We start from the raw sequence: 23,761 nt of genomic DNA, 5'->3' as shown, positions 1-23,761 counted from the left end.
CATAATTGCAAAAGTTGGCATAATGTTGGATTGAATTTACATTTCAGCATAAAGGAATTATTTCCAAGTAATGTCTAATTTATATATCAATGCAGGCTTGAATGACGCTGTTTGCTACCATCAGCCTTGCTGTAGCACACATACCACCAAACCTGTTGGAAAGTTTTTCTTCTTATTTTCATGATTCATCTTTGAGTGGCTCCAGGCTTGAAAGGATTGTTATACCAGTAAAAGTTTGAAGACACAAATTCTTAAAGACCGGCCTCCCTTTGCCTCATATTTTATGTTGCTTTATCTTTGCAGTGTTGAGTGAAAAGAAATTAATAGGTTCAAATAAAATGATCCTTTAGAGCAAAAAATAAATAAAAATAAAAAATCAACCCTTATTAATCAACAGCAACAAGTACCAAAACAATCTCATGTATTATTAGATAACTTTCTTTCTGCCCTGAATCTTTTTTTCTCTGCTGGCTCTGATGTCTAATGTTCTCTCTCTCTTTCTCTCTCTCTCTCTCTCTCTCTCTCTCTCTCTCAAATAAAACAGAGTTAAAAAAGCAAATGATTATGCTTTTTTTATGAGAGAGAGAGAGAGAGAGAGAGAGAGAGAGAGAGAGAGAGAGAGAGTCAGGATTGTTTGTTCTTGCCGTTTACCAGTTATGAAGACTGTCTGCATACTGGCAACAGTGACTCATACGTCCCTGGGTTCATGAGGCAAAAACAGTAGAACAGAGAAGCCCAGAATGGCCCTGGGACAAATGGCAGCTCTGTGAGAAGCTGCTCTGGGCTTTCTTCTTCTGCCAGCATCTTTGCTCTGTATTTTTTATCTCTTCTCCTTCCAGGAGAATTTCTTTCTAATTCCACACATTATGTTATCAGTAGATGACATTTTAGATACCGTTTAAAAATTGGCTCTGGATATGATTTGTTTTGGTCTTGATTATATGTTTCAAGCTACCTTGTTCAGATAAACCAGGGATGATCTTTTCACAGCAAGCCTGAGCGTGCCCCAGGCATGCTCACGGCAGCCTTACTGTGCATATCAGACCGTCCTTGCATCCCCCGTCTGAAATAGCCTGCAATTGCAGTCACTTAACAGAGCAGGCTCCATCAGTGCCCACCGGCAGAAACAGGCAATCGGAATCCTTCCTCATTTGCACTTAGAGAATACTCAGAGAGAAGACAACAGAGCCCATTTTGAGATGGTTATGCATGTAGTTGAATTGATCTCCCCAATAGCTTTCAATAATCATTGTAATTTTCACTTCTTCCTAGAAACCTGTCACTTTAGAGATTTATATTTTGGTGAAGTTTCCAGTTTCTAGTCATATTTTTATTTCATTAGTCACTACCGGTATACGACTAGAAATTATGTGTTGCTCTTTCTGTTCTTGGCATAATCATTTGCTTTTTTAACTCTGTTTTATTAAGAGCCCTTAGAGATAATAAAAAGGATTGGCTATTTTATCCACTCCAAAGGGTAGAATTCTGGATCAAGTTAAATTAATACAAGAAAGCTACATAGATGGATGTATTAAGAGCTTCTACTGAAAACAGGAAGTGAAATGAATGCAGTGTTATTATAGATAATTGAATTGATAATAGTTTGATCAATAAGTCAATATGGGCACAAGCAACAATTATTTTTAGAACTCAATGTAATTTCTTTTTTCAATTAAAGTTATACTTGGCGTGCAATAATATATTAGTTCCAGGTGTACATAATGATTTGACATTTATATTTTTTGACAATGCAATCACCACAATGTTGGTAACCATCTGTATCCATACAAAGTTGTTATAATATCGACTATTTTCCTTATGCTGTACATTATATCCCGTGACTTTTATAACTGGAGGTCTGTACCTCATATTCCCCCTTCTTACCCCTCCCCCAACACCCTCCCTTCTGGCAACCACCAGTTTGTTCTCTGATGACTCTGTTTCTGTTTTGTTTCATCTGTTCATTTTTTTTAGATTCCACGTATAAATGAAATATGGTATTTGTGTTTTTCTGCTTGACATATCATTTAGCATAATACGTGTAGGTCCATCTATGTCACAAATGACAATATTTCATTCTTTTTTATGAATGAATAGTATTTCATTTTATATCACATCTTTATCATTCATCTATCGATGGAACACCGAAATTGCTTCCATATCTTAGCTATTGTAAATAATGCTGCAAAGAAATAGGGGTACATATACCTTGTCTAATTAGTGTTTGTGTTTTCTCAAATACCCAGAAGTGGAATTTCTCGGTCATATGCTAGTGACAAGTAACAATTTGTGTCCTTATTTTAAGCCCTTCCCAGGATTGATGTCACTGATCACACACACACTCAGAAGTGGATGATGTATGGTTACTGTCAGGACATCTGTCATCTGTTTTGACTGTCCAGCAGCAGAACCATTTTTTATGTTTGCTGAATCCCTAATCTTAAAAATATAAATATTTGGTTTGTATGACAGAAGCTAAAAATGACAGATACTTAGTTTCCTCTTTTGCAGCTAAGGCATAGACATGTGATCTAGGCTCCACCAATCAGAAGCGGACCTATAGGATTTAACACAACTCTAGCTCTGCAGGTGGAAATGGCAGTATCTGCAGCACTAGTGGGAACAGTTTCTCTCCAGACCAATTCTACAGCATCCTTCAGTGCATTTTTCCTAGTAGTTTCGCCTGGAGCCTGTATTTCTATCCATCATGGCGGATCCTGTGAGCTATCCAATATCTGTTTAGTAAATTACATTTTTGCCTAACTCAACTGCAGATGGCATCTGTTTCTTGCATGTGAGCATCCAGACTGACAGCAATTTCTTATACACTATACTTAGGGATTTATAGTAATCCCTAAGTAATTTCTAGTAATGAGCACTACAACATTTGTCATACTTTCCTTTTTCCCCACTTACAGATAGAAATCTCAGAATCAAATTTGGAATTGGATCATAGTACAGAGAATAGCTCTTACAATTAGCATAATTTGCTTGTTTACCTTTGCTCCTTTTCTCCTGTTTTTTTTTTAATTCATTTTATTTGTATTGTTATGCCATTGGTTTTAACCTATCAGGAAACTCTATGGGTCTTTTCAGGCCCACATGGGTTCCTCAAATTCTCATTCCTTCCTTGTGGCCAGGCCATAGGTCTTGGTCTTCTTCCCTTGTCCTTGTGGCTGTGGTTACCCTTTTATTTTCCTCCACACACCAGGCAAAGGGAAGTGCCATAGTCTCTCCAGGCCCTCACTCTCATCTCTGACTCCTAATGAAAGCTCATTGAAGAATTTTCCAGTTAATAACGATAGGAAAGGCTGCAGCAAAATAGAAGTAGCCAAGTCTCTATAATCTGTCAATTTTGTGTGCCTGATGTATGATTATTTCTGAGGTAGTCAAAGTGCTGTTAAGACTCTGTCTCCTTTTAAATTGTCAAGATTCATTGAATTTCCTCCTACTCTAGTACACTTAAACTTAAAATATTGTGAAATAATACAAAAATGTAATGCTCAACTCTTTTCAATTTTTAAAAAAATCAAAATTGAATTGGCTAGTTTACATCGAGGAAAACTGATGATTTTGTAGCATTGGGTCTTTCTTTCCATGAAGACTTCTCCATTTATTTAGGCTTTCTTTAATGCTTTCAATAATCTTCCCCCGCTCCCACCCCGCCCTGCATGAATCTATTGTACATTTTTTTCTAAGCTTTTTTCCTAGAGATCTTGTTTTGTTGCTATCATAAATAGGATCTTTTAAAAATGGGGACATCGATAATAGTGTCAACAATAAAAATAAAGTTAAAAATAAAACAAAACTATATATCTAAATGTTTATTGATTGCATATAGGAAGATAATCGATTTTTTAAAAAATATATTTTATTGATTTTTTACAGAGAGGAAGGGAGAGGGATAGAGAGTTAGAAACATCAATAAGAGAGAAACATCGATCAGCTGCCTCCTGCACACCCCCTACTGGGGATGTGCCCGCAACCAAGGTACATGCCCTTGACTGGAATCGAACCTGGGACCCTTCAGTCCGCAGGCTGACGCTCTATCCACTGAGCCAAACCAGTCAGGGTGATAATAGATTTTTAAAATATTAATCATGTATCCAGTACACTTGCTGAACTAACATAGTAGTTCTAATGACTTCTCTTCAAGTCTAATATGGAGTTTCTATTTAAACATTTCCTCTGTTAATAATTTTGATTCTATTTTTAATTTTTTATTGGAAAAGGAAAGATTATTTTATTATCATTTTAATTGCAGCTATACCCATTTCTCCCCCTCCCCCTTTGCCCACCTTCACACTGTCCCCAACCCCTCCCTGTGGCCATCATCACACTGTTTTCTGTGTCTGTGGGTCATGCATATATGTTCTTTAATGCCTTCACAGTCTTTCATCAATTCACAACCCCTCCCCTCTGACAGCTGTCACTCTGATCCATTTATCCTCTTGTTCTATTTTGTTCATCAGTTTATTTTGTTCATTAGATTCCATATATAAGTGTGATCATGTGGTATTTGTCTTTCTCTGACTGGCTTATTTCACTTAGCAAAATAATCTCCAGGTCCATCCATGCTGTCACAACAGGTAAGATTTCCTTCGTTTTTTTAAAAAATATATTTTTTAATTGATTTCAGAAAGGGAGGCAGAGGGAATTGTTGATCAGCTGCCTCCTGCATGCCCCCCTCTGGGGATTGAGCCCAAAACCCAGGCATGTGCCCTTGACTGGAATTGAACCTGGGACCCTTCAGTCCTCAAGCCAAGGCTCTATCCACTGAGCAAAACCAGCTAGGGCAAGATTTCCTTCTTTTTAATGGCCACTTAGTATTCCATTCTGTAAATGGACCACAGCTTTTTTATCCACTCATTTACTGATGGGTGTTTGGGCTGTTTTAAGATCTTGCCTATTGTAAATAACACTGCAATGAACATAGGGATGCATATATTCTTTCAAATTGGTGTTTGGGACTCTTAGGATATTTTTGCAGAAGTAGGTTTGCTGGGTCAAAATGTAGTTCTATTTTAAAATTTTTTTTACTAAACTCCATACTGTATTCCACAGGGGCTGTACCAGTCTGCATTCCCACTAACAGTGCACTATAGTTCTCCACATACTCACTAATACTTGTTGTTTTCTTGATTTATTGATGGTAGCTATCTGGCAGATGTGAGGTGATATTTCATTGTGCTTTTAATTTGGATCTCTCTGATGAATAGTGAAACTGAGCATTTTTTCATGTCTATTGGCCATCTGTATGTCCTCTTTAGAGAAGTGTCTATTCAGCTGCTTTGCCCATTTTTAAAAATTGAATTCTTTGGGATTTTTTTTTCTGTGTTGAGTGCTGTATAAATTCTTTATATATTTTGGAGAGTAACCCCTTATCAGAATTATCATTAGCAAATATGTTCTCCCATCCAGTTGGTTGTCTTTCATTTTGTTAATGGTTTATTTTGCAGTGAGAAGCTTTTCAGTTTGATGTAGTCTCATTTGTTTATTTCCTTTGCTCTAGGAGACATATTGGCAAAAATACTGCTCAGAGAGTTGTCTGAGATTTTACTGCCTGTGCTTTCTTCTAGGATTTTTATGGGTTCACAACTTGCATTTAAAGATTTTATCCATTTGGAGTTTATTCTTGTGTATGGTGTCAGTTGGTAGTCTAATTGCATTTTTTTACATGTACCTGTCCAATTTTAGCAATAGCATTCATTGAAGAGACTGTCTTTACCCCATTGTTTGCTCTTGCCTCCTTTGTCAAATATTAATTGAGCATATAAGTATGGGTTGATTTCTGGGCTCTCTGTTCTGTTTCACTGATCTATATGCTTGTTCTTATGCCAGTAGCAAGCTGTTTTTATTATAATGGTCTTGTATTATAGTTTGATATCAGGTATTGTGATACTTCCAACTTTGTTCATTTTTCACAAGATTGCTGAAGCTATTCAGTTTTGGTTCTATATAATTTTTGGAATAGTTTTTCTATAATCTGTGAAATGTGCTGTGGGTATTTTTATAAGAATGTGTTGCATCTATAGACTGATTTTGGTAGTATTAGCATTTTAGTGATGTTAATTCTTCCAGTTCAATTCACTTATCTGTATCTGCCTCAACTACATTCTTCAATGTTCTATAGTTTTTTGACTACAGGTCTTTTACCTCCTTGTTTAAATTTATTCCTGGGTACCTTATTTTTTTGTTGCAATAGTAAATGGGATTGTTTTCTTATTTTTCTTTATGATAGTTTATTATTGATGTATGGAAATGCCACCAATTTCTGAATATTAATTTTGTATCCTGCTACTTTGCTGCACTCATTTATTAGATCTAAGTAGCTTTTTGGTGGAGTCTTTAGGGTTTACTCTGTACAATATCATGTCATTTGCAAATGACAGTTTTTATATTTTCCTTTCCCATTTGGATTCCTTTTATTTCTTCTTGTATCATTGCTGTGGCTAGAGTTTCCAGTAATATGTTAAACAAGAGTGGTGAAAGCAGACATCCCCGACTTAAGGGAAACACTTAGTTTTTGCCCATTGAGTATGATGTTGGCTGTGGTGATGATGTCATATATGATCTTTATTACTTGAGGTAGGTTCCCTCTATTCCCACTTTGCTGAGAGATATCATAAATATGTGCTGAGTTTTATCAAATGTCTTTTCTGCATCTATTGATATGAATGTATGATGTTTATTCTTCATTTTCTTTATGTAGTATACCACATTTATTGGTTTGTGAATATTGCACCAACCTTGCATCCCAGAAATAAATCCCACTTGATCACAGTGAATGATCTATTTACTGCATTGCTAATATTTTGTTAAGGATTTTAGCATTTATGTTTATCAGTGATATTGGCCTGTACTTTCCTTTATTTTGTAGTGTCTTCATCTGGTTTTGGAATTAGGATAATACTGGACTCATAAAATGAATTTGAAAGTCATCCCTCTTCTTGAATTTCTTGGAATAGTTAGAGAAGGATAGGTATTAGTTCTTTTTTGAATGTTTGGTAACATTTGCATATAAAGTCACATGGTCCAAAACTTTTATTTGTTGGGAGTTGTTGTTTTTTAAATTACTGCTTTAATTTCACTAGTTGTAATCTGTCTATTAAGATTCTCTGATTCTTCCTGGTCCAGTTTTGGAAGATTGTATGTCCTAAGAATTTATCCATTTCATCCAGATTGTCCCAATTTGTTGGCATATAGTTGCTCATAATACTTTCTTATCATCCTTTGTATAGGGTGTCCCAAAATTCATGCAAGAAGTAATTTTGATAGAAAACACAGGTTTATAATTAAAAATGTAAATTTTTTATTGATTCATAAAGTATACAGTATAGGATTATGTACGGAATAGCACATCGGGTAAATGGCCTCCACGGATTTGCTGGCACATACACAAAGCCGTGGTCTTCATTGATCTTCATTGTCCCTGCTCCTGGGCCATAATTGGTACTTGGTAATGCTTATCAAATTGAAGGGATTGAAATCAAAAGGCAACAGATATTAGAATCTGATTCAATAAACCAAGTAAAATTAAGCTTTTATTTTTTGTTGTTGTTGTTGTTAATGCTCATGCAAAATTCAAATCTTGCGTGAATTTTGGGACACGCTATATTTCTTTGGTGTCAGTTGACTTTTTTCATTTATGATTTTATTTACTTGGCTCCTCTCTGTTTTTTTTATATGTCTTATTAAAAGTTTGTCAATCATGTTTATCTTTTCAAAGAACCAGCTCTTGGTTTTACTGATCTTTTGTATTTTTTTACACTATATTTTGTTTATTTCTGTTGTGATCTTTATTATTTCCTTCCTTCTACCCACTTTGGGATCTATTTGTTGATTTTTTCAGTTCTATTAAGTATAAAGTTAGATTGTTTATTTGAGTTTTTTATTGCTTTCTGAAGTAGGCCTGTAATGCTATGAATTTCTCTCTTAGAACAGCTTTTGCTATGTCTCATAGATTTTTGGTTGTTGTGTTCTTATTTTCATTTGTTTCAAGATAACTGATTTCTTTCTTGATCTTGTTGTTAACCCATTCATTGTTTAATAACATGTTATTTAGCCTCCATGAATTTGTGTGTTTTCCACTTTTTGCCTGTGATTAATTTCTAGTCCATGCCATTATGGTCAGAGAAGATGCTTCATATGATTTCAATCTTCTTACATTTATTGAGACTTTTTTTGTGTCCTAACTTGTCTATTCTAGAAAATGTTCTATGAGTGCCTGAAAAAATATATATATATATATATCCTATCTAATAAAAGACAAAAAGGGTAATTAACCGTACCTCTGCTATGTTTCCCATTGGCTAAACAGTGAGATATGCAAATTAACTGCCAACAAAGATGGCGGCCGGCAGCCACGCAGCTGAAGCAAGCAGGAGGTTTGCTTGCTCCAGTGATGGAGGAAGCCAAGGTTCCCCGCCTGCCGCGGCCCGGCTCTAAGCTCCGAAAGCAACAGCTCCAAAAACAACAAAGTTTCAATTGTAGAAGCTAAACAAACCCCAGAATCCTGCTTTCAGCCAGCCGCGGCCTCAGAGCTGGAAGCGCCAGTTAAGGCAACAGAGTTTCAATTATAGAAGGTAAATAAATCCCAGAATAAAAAAGAAAAAAGAAAAAAAGGTGAGGTTGGGAGCTTTAGTCGCAGGTCAGCCTGAAAATGGCCCTCAGCCCCTCATCTAGGCTGGCCAGGCACCCCAGTGGGGACCCCCACCCTGAAGGGGGTGTGACCAGCTGCAAACAGCCATCAGCCCCTCACCCAGGCTGGCCAGGCACCCTAGTGGGACCCCCACCCTGATCTGGGACACCCTTCAGGGCAAACCAGCCGGCCCCAATCCGTGCACCAGGCCTCTATCCTATATAGTAAAAGGGTAATATGCAAACTGACCCTAACAGCAGAAAGACTGGGAATGACTGGTCACAATGACACACACTGACCACCAGGGGGTAGACGTTCAATGCAGGAGCTGCCCCCTGGTGGTCAGTGTGCTCCCATAGGGGGAGCTCTGCTCAGCCACAAGCCAAGCTGATGGCTACCAGTACAGCTGTGGTGGTGGGAGCCTCTCCTGCCTCCTCAGCAGCGCTAAGGATGTCCGACTGCAGCTTAGATCTGCTCCCCGCTGGCAAGTGGACATCCCCCGAGGGCTCCCGGGCTGCCAGAGGAATGTCTGACTGCCAGCTTAGGCCCGATCCCCCAGACTGTGAGAGGGCACAGGTCGGGCTGAGGGACCCCCCCGAGTGTACAAATTTTTGTGCACTGGGCCTCTAGTATATATATACTCTGCTGTTTGGTGATGAAGTGCTCTGAAGATATTAATTAAACCCAACTGATCAAGTATTTCATTTAAAATCACTGTATCCTTGTTGCTATAAATGGGGTGTTAAAAAAAAAACCTTACTGTCAATCTCTCCTTTTATGCACATTAAAATGTGTTTTACATATTAGATGCTCCTATGATGGGTGCATAAATGTTTAGCAGAGTTATATCCTCTTGCTGTTTTGCCCCTTTTATCATTATGTAGCATACTTCTTTTTTTAAATGTATTTTATTGATTTTTTTTTTTTACAGAGAGGAAGGGAGAGGGATAGAGAGTTAAAAACATCAATGAGAGAAAATCATCAATCAGCTGCCTCCTGCACACCCCCCACTGGGGATGTGCCAACAACGGCACATGCCCTTGACCGGAATCGAGCCTGGAATCCCCTAGTCCACAGGCTGACGCTCTATCCACTGAGCCAAACCGGTTAGGGCTGTAGCATACTTCTTTGTCTCTTACTCTAGCCTTTGTTTTGAAGTCTATTTTGTCCAAAATAAGTATTGTTACTCCAGATTCCCCCCCACCCCCATTTCTATTCACATGAAATATCTTTTTCCACCCCTTTACCTTTAGTCTGTGTATGTATTTTGTTTTGAGGTGAGTCTCTAGTAGACAGCATATATATGAATCTTCCTTTATTATCCAATCAGTTACCCTATGTCTTTTGATTGGAGCATTTAAGACATTTACATTTAAAGTAGTTATTGATAGGCACATATTTATTGCCATTTTATTCTTTTTTAATGCAATATTTTATTTTATTTTTATTTTTTGAATAAATCTTTATTGGTCAGATTATTACAGTTGTTCCCCCTTTTTCCCCCCATAGCTCCCCTTCACCCAGTTCTCACCCCCACCCCATGCCTTTACCCTCCCCTCATTGTCCTCGACCATAGGTGTAAGATTTTTGTCCAATCTCTTCCTGTACCCCCCACATCCCCTTCCCCCACAAGAATTGTCAGTCTACTCCCTTTCTATGGCCCTGATTCTATTATATTCATCAGTTTATTCTGTTCTTCAGATTTTTTATTCACTCGATTTTTAGATTCACTTATTAATAGATATGTATTTGTTGTCACTTTGTTGTTTATAATTTTTATCTTTAACTTTTCTTCCTCTTCTTAGAGAATACCCTTCAGCATCTTACCTAATAATAGACAAATATGTAAATTGACTGTCCCTTCGATATGCTCACCAGCCAATCAGGGGAGTATGCAAATTAACTCAACAAAGATGCTGGTTAATTTGCATACATAGGTGCCCAGCAGCCTGGGTCCCAGGAACATCATTGGCACCCAGGTCACTCCAAGGTAGGCCCCGTGTGGGGCCTGAGCCAGGGGGCTCCTGGGCAGGGGTGGAGTCGGCCATCGGAGCTGCAGGGGGCCCCTTCCCAAGCCTAAAACCTCAGCCAGAGGTGTTAGGCCTGGGTGGGGGGCAGAGCCGGTGATCCGGGGAAGATGGGGGTCCCCTGCCCAGGCCTGGAGCCTGGGCCAGAGGCGTCAGGCCTAGGCTGGGATGGAGCTGGCAATTGGAGGGGTCTGGGGTCCCCTGCCAAGGCTTGATGTCTGGGCCAGAGGCATCAGGCCTGTGGGGGGGGGGCAGAGCCGGCGATCAGAGGGAGATGGGGGTCCCCTGCCCAGGCCTGATGCCTCAGCCAGAGGTGTCAGGCCTGGGCAAGGGACTGATCAGGCAATAGGAGGGTGATGGGGGTCGACACCTCTGGCTGAGGCATCAGGCCTGGGCGGGGGGCTGAGCCGGCAATTAATATGAACTACAGAGGAAACACTTTTCCTGACTGCTCATTGGCTAAGCTCCCTGTATGCCACTGGTAATATTCTTAGTAACTTGGGTAATAAGAATCCAAAAAGGTGATCTAGGGTTTTTCACCACACTCCTCCTGAAGGTCTGCTGCTGGAGGGCTAAGAAATGTCATATCCTGCCCTAGCCGGTTTGGCTCAGTGGATAATGCCTTGGCCTGACGACCGTAGGGTCTGGGTTCAGTTCTGACCAAGGGCATGTACCTAGGTTGCAGGCTCCTCCCTGGCTGGGGCCCAGGTCAGGGCTCATGCAGGTGACAACCAATCAAAGTGTTCCTCTCACTTTGATGTTTCTCTCTGTCTTTCCCTTTCTCTTCCACATTCTCAAAAATCAATGGAAACATATCCTCAGGTGAGGATAAAAAAAATTATAAAGAAATGACATATTCTATGAAAGACATCTTGAAAATGCCTAAAGAAAGTTGTCATTTTTTCATGGTGAAGGGACTGGAGTCCGTGTTGATGAAAAAACCTTGGTGGCTGCAGTGACTGGCAGTGGCTGCAGCAGCGGGGTGATGGGGCTGGTGCCTTCCCCTGATCAGCCCAGTCGCCTCCCACAAAGGGAGGCCAGACTGCTGCTTAGGCCCGCTCCCCAAGGGGAGCAGGGAGCAGGCCTAAGCCATCACTAGGATATCCCCTGAGGGCTCCCAGTATGTGAGAGGAAGCAGGCTGGGCTGAGGGACCCCCTACCCCAGTGCATGAATTTTGTGCACCAGGCCCCTAGTTTCATATAATACTGGTTTGGTGGTGATGAACACCTTTAGCTTTTTCTTGTCTGTGAAGCTCTTTATCTGACCTTCAATTCTGAATGATAGCTTTGCTGGGTAGAGTAATCTTGGTTGTAGGTTCTTGCTATTCATCACTTTGTATATTTCTTGCCACTCCCTTCTGACCTGCATAGTTTCTGTAGAGAAATCACCCGAGAGTCGTATGTGTACCCCCCGTAGGTAACTAACTGTTTTGCTCTTGTTGCTCTTAAGATTCTCTCTTTGTCTTTTGCCCTTGACATTTTAATTATGATGTGTCTTGGTGTGGTCCTCTTCAGACTCCTCTTGTTTGGGGTTCTCTGCACTTCCTGGACTTGTAAGTCTATTTATTTCATCAGGTAGGGGAAGTTTTCTGTCAATATTTATTCAAATATGCTTTCAATATCTTGCTCTCCCTCTTCTTCTGGCACCCCCATAATTCAGATGTTGGTATGCTTGAAGTTGTCCCAGAGCTCCTTATACTATCTTCATATTTTTGGATTCTTTTTTCTTTTTGCTTTTCCGGTTGGGTGTTTTTTGCTTCTTCGTATTTCAAATCTTTGACTTGATTTTTGGGATCCTCTCATCTGCTGTTGGATCTCTGTATATTATTCTTTATTTCAGTCAGTGTATGCTTAATTTCTGATTGGTCCTTTTTCATATCCTTGAGGGTCTCACTAAATTTTTCGGAGGTTTCTAGAAGATTCTTGAGTAACCTTATAACCGTGGTTTTGAACTCTATATCCAGTATTTTGCTTTCCTCCATTTCTTTCATTTGTAACTTGTTACTTTGTCTCCACATTTTGGCTGCTTCCCTGTGTTTGTTTCTATGTACTGGGTAGCTGCTAAATCTCCTTGAGTTGATAGAGTGGCCTTGTATGGTTGGTGTCCTATAGGGCCCAGTGGCTCAGCCTCCCCAGTTACCTGAGATGGACTCTCTTAGTGCACCCCTTTGCAGGATGTTTGCACAGTCTGTTGTAGTTAACCCTTGATTGCTGTTGGTATCACTGGGAGGAATTGACCTCCAGGCCAATTGGCTTTGGTGACCAGCTGTGTCTACACTGGAAAATCTGTTGCACAGGAGACACCCTATGGGGCAGGACTTGCTTCAGTGGGGCTTTGGTGCTCACTGAGTCTGCCCCGTGAGTGTGTCTTTTATGGATGTGAAGAGTTGTAATCCGTTATCATCTCCAAGGAGGTGCTCGGTCAGCCACTATCTGGGGCCACCCAGCAGGAGCTACAGAGACATCTGCAGATTCCTCCTCTTTGTATGGAGTTTGGAAGTGCTCAGGCGAGGCCCAGCTATGACGCAAGGCTGCTGCTTCTACCAGGTATTGGGCCTTCTTTTGGAATCTCTGGGGCTCTCTGATCCAGCTGCAGTTTGTTTTAGGCGAAAGGACAGGCAATTCATATGCAAAAACCGATGCGCACAGTTTGGGTGGGGTTATAAATTGGGTGGGGCATGGTCTCTGGGAATCACCAGGGCGGAGCAAACAGCAATGGCTTCCCTGAACTGTAGAAGTCCCTGGTTCTCCGCCCGCGCACCCATGCAGGAACAATGATTGCATTGAGCACCTCTAAGAGTAAGCTGCCCTCATGTTCCTGTCCCAATGTCAGACAGTCCAGTTTCTCCCTGTATGTGTCTGGGTCCCCCAGAGTCTCGCCTGTCACTGTAATTCAGGGCAAGCGGGAGCTTTTATCTCCCTCCCAGTTTAAAGAACAGCACATCCAGGTGCCAGCACTTTCTGTGTCTCCGCACCTCTTACCTGTCTCAATGCGCTTTCTTCACCTCTCTAGTTGTAGAATTTCCACTCAGCCAGCTTTCCTGTGGTTCTGGGTGGTAGTTGTTCTGCCATTTAGTTGTAATTTTGGTGTGGTTGTGAGAGGCAGCAAGTATATGTGATTACCTATGCCACCATCTTGCTTAATCACCATTGTATTCTTTTAAAAACATGTTTTAAAAATTGATTTGAGAGAGAGAGAGGAAGGGGGAGGGAGAGAGTAACACCGATTGATTGCCTCCTACACTCTACCTTTTGGGGATGGAGCCCACAACCTGGGTATGTGCTCTGACTGGGAATTGAACTGGTGAGCAGTCAGTGCATGGAATGATGCTCAACCAACTGAACCACACTGGCCAGGGCTGCCATTGTATTCTTTTAACTCTTTTCCTCTCCTCTTTCTCCTATTCCTCCTATTCCTCCTCCTCCTACTCCTCCTCCTCTTCCTCCTCCTCTTCCTCCTCCTCCTCCTAACAGGCCCTTTAACATTTCTTATAATGCTGGTTTGGTCATAAGAAACTCTTTTTTTTTTTTTAAACATATTTTATTGATTTTTTACAGAGAGGAAGGGAGAGGGATAGAGAGTTAGAAAGATCGATGAGAGAGAAACATTGATCAGCTGCCTCCTGCACACCCCTCACCGGGGATGTGCCCGCAACCAAGGTACTGCCCTTGACCGGAATCGAACATAGGACCCCTCAGTCCGCAGGCCAACGCTCTATCCACTGAGCCAAACCGGTCAGGGCTATAAGAAATTCTTATAGCCTTTTCTTGTCTGGAAAGATCTTTATTTCTCCTTCAATTTCAAATGATAGCCTTGCTGGGTAAAATATTCTTGGTTGCAGATCCTCGTTTTTCATCACTTTGAATATTTCTTGCCAGTCCCTTCTGGCCAGAAATGTTTCTATTGAGAAATCAGCTGATAGCCTTATGGGAGCTCCCTTGCAGCTAATTGACTATATTGCTTTTGCTGCCCTATGATTCTCTCTTTGTCTTTAACCTTTGGCATTTTAATTATTGTAGGTCTTGGTGTGGGCTTCTTTGGGTTCATCTTGTTCAGGACTTGTGTGTCCTTTTCCTTCAAACGGTTAAGAAAGTTTTAGTCATTATTTCTTCAAAAAGGGTCTCGATCCCTTGCTTTCTCTCTTGTCCTTCTAGTACTCTTATGATGTTAATGTTATTATGTTTCATGTTGTTCCAAAGTCCCCTTAAACTATCCTCCTGCTTTTTAATTCTTTTTTTTCTTTTTTCTGCTCTGATTGTGTGTGTGTTTTTTTCCTAACTTGTCTTCCAAATCGCTGATTCGATCCTCTGCTTCATCCAAACTACTTTTTAATTCTTCCAGTGTATTCTCAATGTCAGATATATTTTTAACTTCTGACTGGTTCTTTTTCATGGTTTCTATGTCTTTTTTCATGCTGTTGTAGTTCTCACTGAGTTCCTTGAGCATTCTTATAAACATTACTTTGAACTCTATCTGATTGTGTGCCTCCATTTTATTTAGCTCTTTTTTTTTTAGAGATTCTTCCTTTTCTTTCATTTTGCGCCTGTTTATTGGTCTCCCCATTTTGTCTGTCTCTTTGTTTTCTTCCGATGTATTAGATAGATCTCGGTCTTCATGGAGTGGCCTTATGTAGTAGGTGTCCTATGGGACCCAGGGGTATGATCTCCTTGATCATATGAGCTGTTTTCTCTAGGAATGTCCTTTTTGTGAGTTATGTGGGCCTTCCTGTTGTAATTGAGTCTTGATTGCATGGGATTGACCCACAGGCTGGATGACTGTGAAGCTCAACCCAGACCTTGGCTTGCAAGCTGTTGTGCAAAGTGCTGACCAAAAAATTATTTTTTAAAAAGTTAATTAAAAAATGAAAAAGAGAATAAGAAAAGATAAAAGGAAAAAAATAAGGAAAAAGAGTAAAAAGATAAAAAAAGAAAAATAGAAAAGAAAAAATGTTTAAGAAAAAAGAGAAGATAAAAGAAAAATATTTAAAAAGAAGTCCCATTCGCCTCAGCAGAGTTTAGTGTCTGTTGTGATCTCCCTCTGGATAGGCTCTTTGTGAAGTTTGGGGTCCTGCTCTGATGTTGTCTGAAGCTTGCCACTTGGTGTGTTGTTTTGGGGCCTCTTGGGAGGGACTCTGGTGCAGGCCAATATCAGACGTCTGGGCCTGGCCCTTGGCAACCTGTTTGAATATACAAGTGATCCACAGCTTTTAGTTGCTTCTGTGGGGCATGGCTGCACATGGGAAGAACCAAGCTACTTTTCAGGACAGCTTTTATTAGAACTAGGTCCCAGGGCAGGTCAGCAGATGTGCCAAGGCACCCCAGGATCCACCTCTGCCTCTGCCTGCCTCCATTTGCCAGCTGCCTGTTAAGCTCAGTCAATGAAAGAGCCTCTGGCAGAATCTGAAAGATGGAGCTAGTGGATCTCTCATCAGGGGGAGGTGCTGTGCAGACTTAAGGAAACGTGGTGGGTATAACACCCCATTCCAGAGCCACACGTCTGAATCTTTCCTGGATTTTGGCCTGACCTCTTTAGGATAGAGCAGCTAGTGGTCAGATGGGTGGGCTTCCTGAGCCCAGAGATTGGTCTGCCGGGAAAGCCGGATGGATGTTTCTATCAGATCTCCTGAGGGGTAAGCGCCAATCAGGCTCACGGGAAAGTGGCGTGAGCTGCCCTGCTTCAAAACCAGTCACTGACACCCCCTGAGTCAGCCCCGACTTCTTTGCCTGGGCCTATGCCCTTGATTCCTTAGCAAGGCGTAACATTGCAGAGTGCTGCAAGAGGCATTCCTGATGGTGTGGTAATTGCTCTCCCCCAGGCTGATGCCACTCAGAGGGCACTGCTCCACCCAAGAAAGATGGCCACTGCGGTATCCGAGAATGATTCAGTACAGGGATCCTGGTGGCTGTCCCCCTATACTTCTCCCCAAGCCACAAACCCCAGATTCTGTTCAGATGACTCCAGTCCACACCACCCTCCCTCTGCCAGAGCCCAGGGTGTGTGGCTGTGAATGAAATTTTGCATGTTGGCCCTTGAAAATATTGCCTGTATCTCCATCAGACTCTGCCTCTCCTTGGTGGACAGAAACCTTGCTGCTTTTCACAGCCAGAAGCTATGTGGGCCTCTTCCATGCTCTGGGCTGGGAAGCCTGGCCTGGGGTTTAGGCCCCACATCTCGTCAGAGTAACCTACCATGGCTGAGGTATCCCTCTGGCACCTCAGCCACCACCCGTGGGACCTGTGTCAACCCCTTTCAAGTCTCTGCCCTTCCTACTAGTCTTGATGTGGCTTCTGCAAATCCTTGGTTGTAAGACTCCTCTTCAGCTAGTCCTCAGTTGGTTATTCAGGGTGATTGTTCCCCAATTTATAGTATTTCCAATTGGGTCCTGGGAGGAGGTGAGTGCAAGATCCACCTACTCTGCCATGACCTGAACATTCTCTCTCTCTCTTTAAAATATTTTTTATTTTAGAGAGAGAGAGAAAGGGGTAGGCAGAGAAAGAGAGAAACAATGATATGAGAGCGCAGCATCAATTAGCTGCCTCCTGCATGTCCCCCACCTGGAATTGAGCCTGCAACCCAGGCATGTGTTGTGACCAGGAATCGAGCAGGCAACCTTTCAGTGCATGGGACAATGCCCAACCAGCTGAGCCACTGGCCAGAGCTCTTCTTTTTAAATTCTTATAATACTAATAGTTAATCACAGTTGCAGTTATTAGTTTTTCTTCTTTTCTAGCATAAGCATCTAAAGGCTATAAATTTCCTTTAAGTGTAAGAGTTAGCTTCATGTCACAGTTAGATACGTAATCAAATTTTCTAATTACTCTTTATTTTTTTACACATGAGTTATTTAGAAATGTATTTTTAAACTTACAAATGATACTATTTGTTTATGATTTTTAATTTTTATTGACCTTCACTTTTGTATTGTGGTCAGAGAGTAAAACCTCTGATAAAGTTACTTTAAAATTTGTTGAGACATAATTTGTGTACTAAAATGTCATTATTTCTTATAAATGTAATGGGTTTTTGAAAAGAATGTAATTTTTCTAATTATCATATATAGCATATATTTATTTAATAACATTTGATAATTATGTTGTTCAAATCTTCTATATCTAAATTTTTGGTCTATTTGATGCATCAGTTACTGAAAGAGAAAAATAAAAATCTCTCACTTTGATTGTGGCTTTGTAAATTTCTCCATGTAATTCTGTGTTGAATCTCTAGACCAGTGGTTGTCAACCTTCCTAATGCCGCGACCCTTTAATACAGTTCCTCATGTTGTGGTGACCCCCAACCATAAAATTATTTTGCTACTGTTATGAATCGTAATGTAAATATCTGATATGCAGGATGTATTTAGGCGACCCCTTGTGAAAGGGTCATTGGACCCCCAAAGGGGTCTCAACCCACAGGTTGAGAACCGCTGCTCTAGACCAATTTGAGGAGTATTGGCATCTTAATAATATTAAGTCTTCTAATCCATAAGTATAGGATGTTTTTCCATTTATTTAGATTATTAATTACTTTCAACAATGTTTTGGCCCTAACTGGTTTGGCTCAGTGGATAGAGCGTCAGCCTGTGGACTCAAGGGTCCCAGGTTTGATTCCGGTCAAGGGCATGTACCTTGGTTGTGGGCACATCCCCAGTGGGGAGTGTGCAGGAGGCAGCTGATTGATGTTTCTAACTCTCTGTCCCTCTCGTTTCCTCTGTGTAAAAACTCAATAAAATATATTAAAAACAACAACAACAATGTTTTGTAGTTTTCAGAGTAGAAGTTATTTTTTTAATTGTGATACAACACATTACATAAAATTTACCATCTTAACTATTTTTAAGTGTACAGTTTAGTAGCGTTTAGTACATATATATTATTGTTCCACAGATCACTACATTTGTTTTCATTTTACAAAGCTAAAACTCAATACCCATTAAACAACAACTCTCCATTTCCCCTTCTCCCCAGTGTCTGGTAACTACCATTCTATTTTATGTTTCCATAAGTTTAATTTCGATACATAATATAATCATACAGTATTTGTATTTTTGTGACTGGCTAATTTTATTTAGCATGATGTTCTCAAGGTTCTTCTATGTTATAGCATGTGACAGTATTTCCTTCCTTTTTAAAACTGAGTAATATTCCATTGTTTGTATAGCATATTTTGTTTATCCATTCATCTCTTGATGGATATCTGGGTTGCATCCACATCTTGGCTCTTATAAATAAAACTGCTATAAACATGGGTGTTTGAATATCTCTTCAAGATCCTGTTTTCAGGGTTTGTTTTTTTTGTTTGTTTGTTTTGCATATATACTCAGAAGTGGGATTGCTGGATTAATTTGTTTTGTTTGTTTTTTTATTGCAGCCATCCTAATTGTTGTGAGGTGATATATCAGTGTGGTTTTGATTTGCATTTCTATAATGACTAGTTATATTGAGCATCTTTTCACTTCTTGGTCATTTATGTATCATTTTTGGATAAATGTCTATTCAAGTCTTTGTCCAGATTTTAATCAGGTTATTTGTCTATTTGTTGTTGAGTGGTACGAGTTGTTTATATATGCTGAATACTAAACCCTTATCAATCAGATATATAGTTCAAATATATCAACCTCCATTCCATAGGTCACCTTTATACTCTATTGATTGTATCCCTTGATGCACAGAAGTATAAAAGTTTGGTGTTGTCTCTTTACTTTTGTCACTTGTGCTTTGGTATCATATACAATAAATCATTGCCAAGTCCAGTGTTGTGAAGCTTTCCCTATGTTTTATTCTAGTTTTAGAGTTTTAAGTCTTCTGTTTAAGACTTTAATCCATTTTGAGTAATTTTTGTATGTAGTATGAGGTAATGATTCAACTTCATTCTATTGTATTTATTAAAAAGACTATCCTTGCCAAAACCGGTTTGGCTCAGTGGATAGAGCATCGGCCTGTGGACTGAAAGGTCCCAGGTTCGATTCCGGTCAAGGGCATGTACCTGGGTTGCGAACACATCCCCAGTGGGAGATGTGCAGGAGGCAGCTGATCGATGTTTCTCTCTCATCGATGTTTCTAACTCTCTATCCCTCTCCCTTCCTCTCTGTAAGAAATCAATAAAATATATTTTTAAAAAAGACTATCCTTTTACCATTATGTATTTTTGGTACCCTTTTTGAAAACCAGGTGACTGTATATGTGTGGGTTTGCTTTGGGGCCCCTTTTCCCATTGTATTGGTTTCTATGTCTGTCTTTATGCCAGTACCACACTGTTTTGTTTATTGTAGCTTTGTAATATATTTGGAAATCAGGAAGTGTGATGTTTCTAGTTTTGTTCTTTTTAAAATATATATATATTTTATTGAATTTTTACAGAGAGGAAGGGAGAGAGATAGAGAGTTAGAAACATTGATAAGAAACATCGGTCAGCTGCCTCCTGCACACCTCCTACTGGGGATGTGCCCGCAACCCAGGTACATGCCCTTGACTGGAATCGAACCTGGGACCTTTCAGTCCGCAGGCCGACCCTCTATCCACTAAGCCAAACTGGCTACGGCTAGTTTTCTTCTTCTTCTCAAGATTGGTTTGGCTATTCTATATCCTCTGTGTTTCCATATAAATTTAGGATTTTTTCCCTATTTGTGAAAAAGAATGAGAATGTAATTTTGATAGGGATTGCTTTGAATCTGTAGATCACTTTGGGTAGTATGGAAATTTTAACAATATTATTCCAATCCATGAGCATAAGCTGTCTTTCCATTAATTTGTGTCTTCTTTAATGTCATTCATCTGTGTTTTGATGTTTTCATTACATACGTTTATTCCTAAGCATTTTATTCTTTTTAAAAAACTGATTTGAGAGAGATTTGTTGTTCCGCTTATTTATGCATTCATTGGTTGATTCATTTTTTAAATTTAAATTTTATATTCTTGACACTATAGCAGATCTCCCCAATTTTCCCCCCTTTGTCCACCTTCACTCAGCCCCTGACTCCACTTCCACTTGGTCCTCACCACACTATTGTCTGTATCCATGGCTGTGTTCTTTAATAGTTTATTTTTGAAAAAATATTTTTAATTGATTTCAGAGAGGGAGAGATAGAAATATTGATGAGAGAGAAGTATTGATCTGCTGCCTCCTGCATGGCCCCCTACTGGGGATGGATCCCCAAACCCTGGGCATGTGCCCTGACCAGGATAGATGCTCAACCACTGAGTTACACTGGCTAGGCTGCTTTTATCTTTTAAGGATAAATTTTCTGAATACAGAATTCTTAGTTAACACTTTCTTTCTTTGAGCACTTTGAATATATTATTCCTCTGGCTTCTGGCTTCTGCTGAAGTCAGGTTTGAATATTATTGGGGTTCCCTTGTAAATGATGAGTCATTTTTTTCTTACTCCTGTCAAGATTTTCTCCTTGTCTTTGGCTTTCAGTATTCCTCATATGATACGTCTGTTTGTAGACCTTTTTACCTTTATCCTTCTTTGAGTTTATTGTGCTTCCTAGATATATAATTACTGTTTTTCAGTACATTAGAGAAGTTGTCAGCCATGATTTTTTCAAATATGCTGCACTTAATAGTGACCCACATTTCTCTGAAGCCCATTCATTTTTTAAAATTCTTTTTTCTCTCTGTTCTTCAGGTTGCATAATCGCTATTGATCTTTCTTCTAATTATCATCTTCTGCTAATTCAAATCTACTGTTGAGCCCCTTTAGTGAGTTTTTCATTTCAGTTATTATACTTTTCAATTCTAGAATTTCCATTTGATTCTTTCCTTATCATTCCTATCTATTGACATTCTTTATTTGCTGTGACATTTTCACCATACCTTTTCTACTCTTTAATCATTGGCTTCCTTTTGTTCTTTGAACATATTTGTAATAGCTACTTTGAAGACTTTGTTAAATTTGACATCTGGTTGCTCTCACAGGCAATTTCTGGTTTGTTTTTTTCCCCCAGTAGATGGGTCATACTTTCCTGTTTCCTTGCATGACTAATATTTTTTTTTGTTGAAAACTGGACATTTTAGATAATATATTGTAGCACCTCTGGGGACTGGTGCCTCCCCTCTGGTGCTTGTTGTTATTTGCTAGTTTTGTTGTTGTTGTTTTGGTTTCTTTAGCAACTGGCTGGAGTCTTTTTCTTTCCTGTACTGGTAAGCTTCTGATAATGCTCCCCAGGGAGCATATTCTTGGGTTATGTCCATTGTCATCCTGGGTTAACAGTATATTTTGTGCATGTTTTAATTTTTAGAAATTCTATTTTCCTTCAACCTTATTTCTATTTTGCTTAAAAGCTTGCGGAACTTTTAAAACTACTCAGTTTATTCCTACCCATTCAGTGGCCTGCGCAGTGGGGGGCTGCAGACCAGTCTTCAGGGACAGACTGAGCTCTCCAGGCGTCAGTAGGGAACTGCCGAATAGACACAGAGGGCACCGGCATGCCTTCACACCAGTCTGCAACCTCAGGTTGAGCAGCAGTGAACTTGGGAGCTAGAACATCCATTCACCCTGAAGTTCCTCCTTGGAGCACAGCCGTGGTTTGCTCTTTGCTTTCAGTCTCTTCAGGAGCTCTATCGAAGTAGACATCAGGTATGACCTCCCATGGTGTTCACTGGAGATGGTGCCACACTGGTGCAGACCTTCCTGGGCCAGAATCCACTGCATCCGAGTGAGCCCCCTTGTTATTGCAAGGGATGGCAATGTCCACACAGGCAGAGGAGAGTCTGTGTTACACAGAGCAGTGGTCGGCAGGTTTACTGCCCCCGTGAGAAGCTGATGGGCAGCCCCGGAATCAGTAACCACAGAAGTCTCAGCTCCCAGATGGCTGCCTGGATCTGGCTAGTGAAGGTTCCAGGAGTGAGGCGTCCAGCAATAGCTGTGGCTCCGGTGGCAGCAGCAAACTTCAGCACAGCTCGTGGCCAGTATGCCTGGACCATATGACTGACATCAGCTGGGTTTTCAGTGGCCACAATGGCACGAGCTGCCAGAAGCTTCTCCCAGGTTCTCTTCAGATTTATGATGTAGATGCCATTACTTTTCCTTTTGTGGTTGAATTGATCCATTTGGAAGTCAAGGTTGGTGCCACCAAGCGGGTTCCTGCTGCAAGGAATTTGAAGACATCCTCCTCTTTCATGTGCAGGATTTTTAGGGCTCTGGACATTGTGAAAGTTCTCCTTTAAGTTACATGGGAGCCGAGAACAAGGCTATTTGGGCCCCTCCCTGGGTAGCTGGGGTGGGGGTGGGGTGGAGGACAGTGGTTTTTACAGGGTTCTCTTTGGCTGTTTCATTTCCTGACCATAGCCAGCTGTTAAGGTTTACTAATTGCTATGTGATTGCTTTATTTTAAACTAGAGGCCTGGTGCACGAAATTCGTGCACTGGGGATGGGTGGGGGATTCCTTAGCCCAGCCGGTGCCCTCTCATAGTCCGGGACCCCTCCCTCCTTACCGCCCACCTGCTTGCTGCTTCCTAACGCTCGGCTTGCTGCTCCTTAGTGCTGCCCGGAAGGCTCCGGCCACTGCCGCTGCACTCGCCAGCTATGAGCCCCGCTTCTGGCTGAGTGGCACTCCCCCTGTGGAAACACACTGACCACCAGGGGGCAGCTCCTGCATTGAGCGTCTGCCACTTGGTGGTCAGTTCATAGCCACCAGTCATTCCACCATTTGGTCAATTTGCATATGAGGGTTTTATTATATAGGATAGGATATTGAATGTGAACTGTAAATGAAAAATAAAATTTAAAAAAGAACCAAATAACATTTTAGATCTGAAAAATTTTTTAAGATATACATATATATATATTTAATTCTCACCTGAGGATGTTTTTAAAATTGATTTTTAGAGAGAGAAACATCCATGTGACAGAGAAATACCAGAAATACCAGCACCTGCTGACCCACTAGGATCTAACCTAAACCTAAGTATGTGCCCTAACCTAGAATCCAACAGGAAATCCTTTGGTGTACAGGTTGAGACTCTGACCAATTGAGCCACCTGACCAGGGCAGATCTGAAAACATTTTTTAAGTGTACCTCCAGGTCCTGGTCAGTGTGGATCAGTAGTTAGAGTGTCCTCCCACGCACCAAAGGGTAATGGGTTCAATTCC

At 40.6% G+C, this 23,761-nt stretch overlaps 1 pseudogene; it reads right to left on the bottom strand.

Moving 5' to 3' along the window:
• Positions 1-21,992: 21,992 nt before the first annotated feature.
• On the bottom strand, positions 21,993-22,817 carry LOC102418797 (annotated as a pseudogene).
• Between the last annotated feature and the right edge of the window lie 944 nt (positions 22,818-23,761).

Source organism: Myotis lucifugus, unplaced genomic scaffold (assembly GCF_000147115.1).
Source record: "Myotis lucifugus unplaced genomic scaffold, Myoluc2.0 scaffold_221, whole genome shotgun sequence".
Classification (NCBI taxonomy): Eukaryota; Metazoa; Chordata; class Mammalia; order Chiroptera; family Vespertilionidae; genus Myotis; species Myotis lucifugus.
This window is presented reverse-complemented; position numbering and strand designations above follow the sequence as displayed.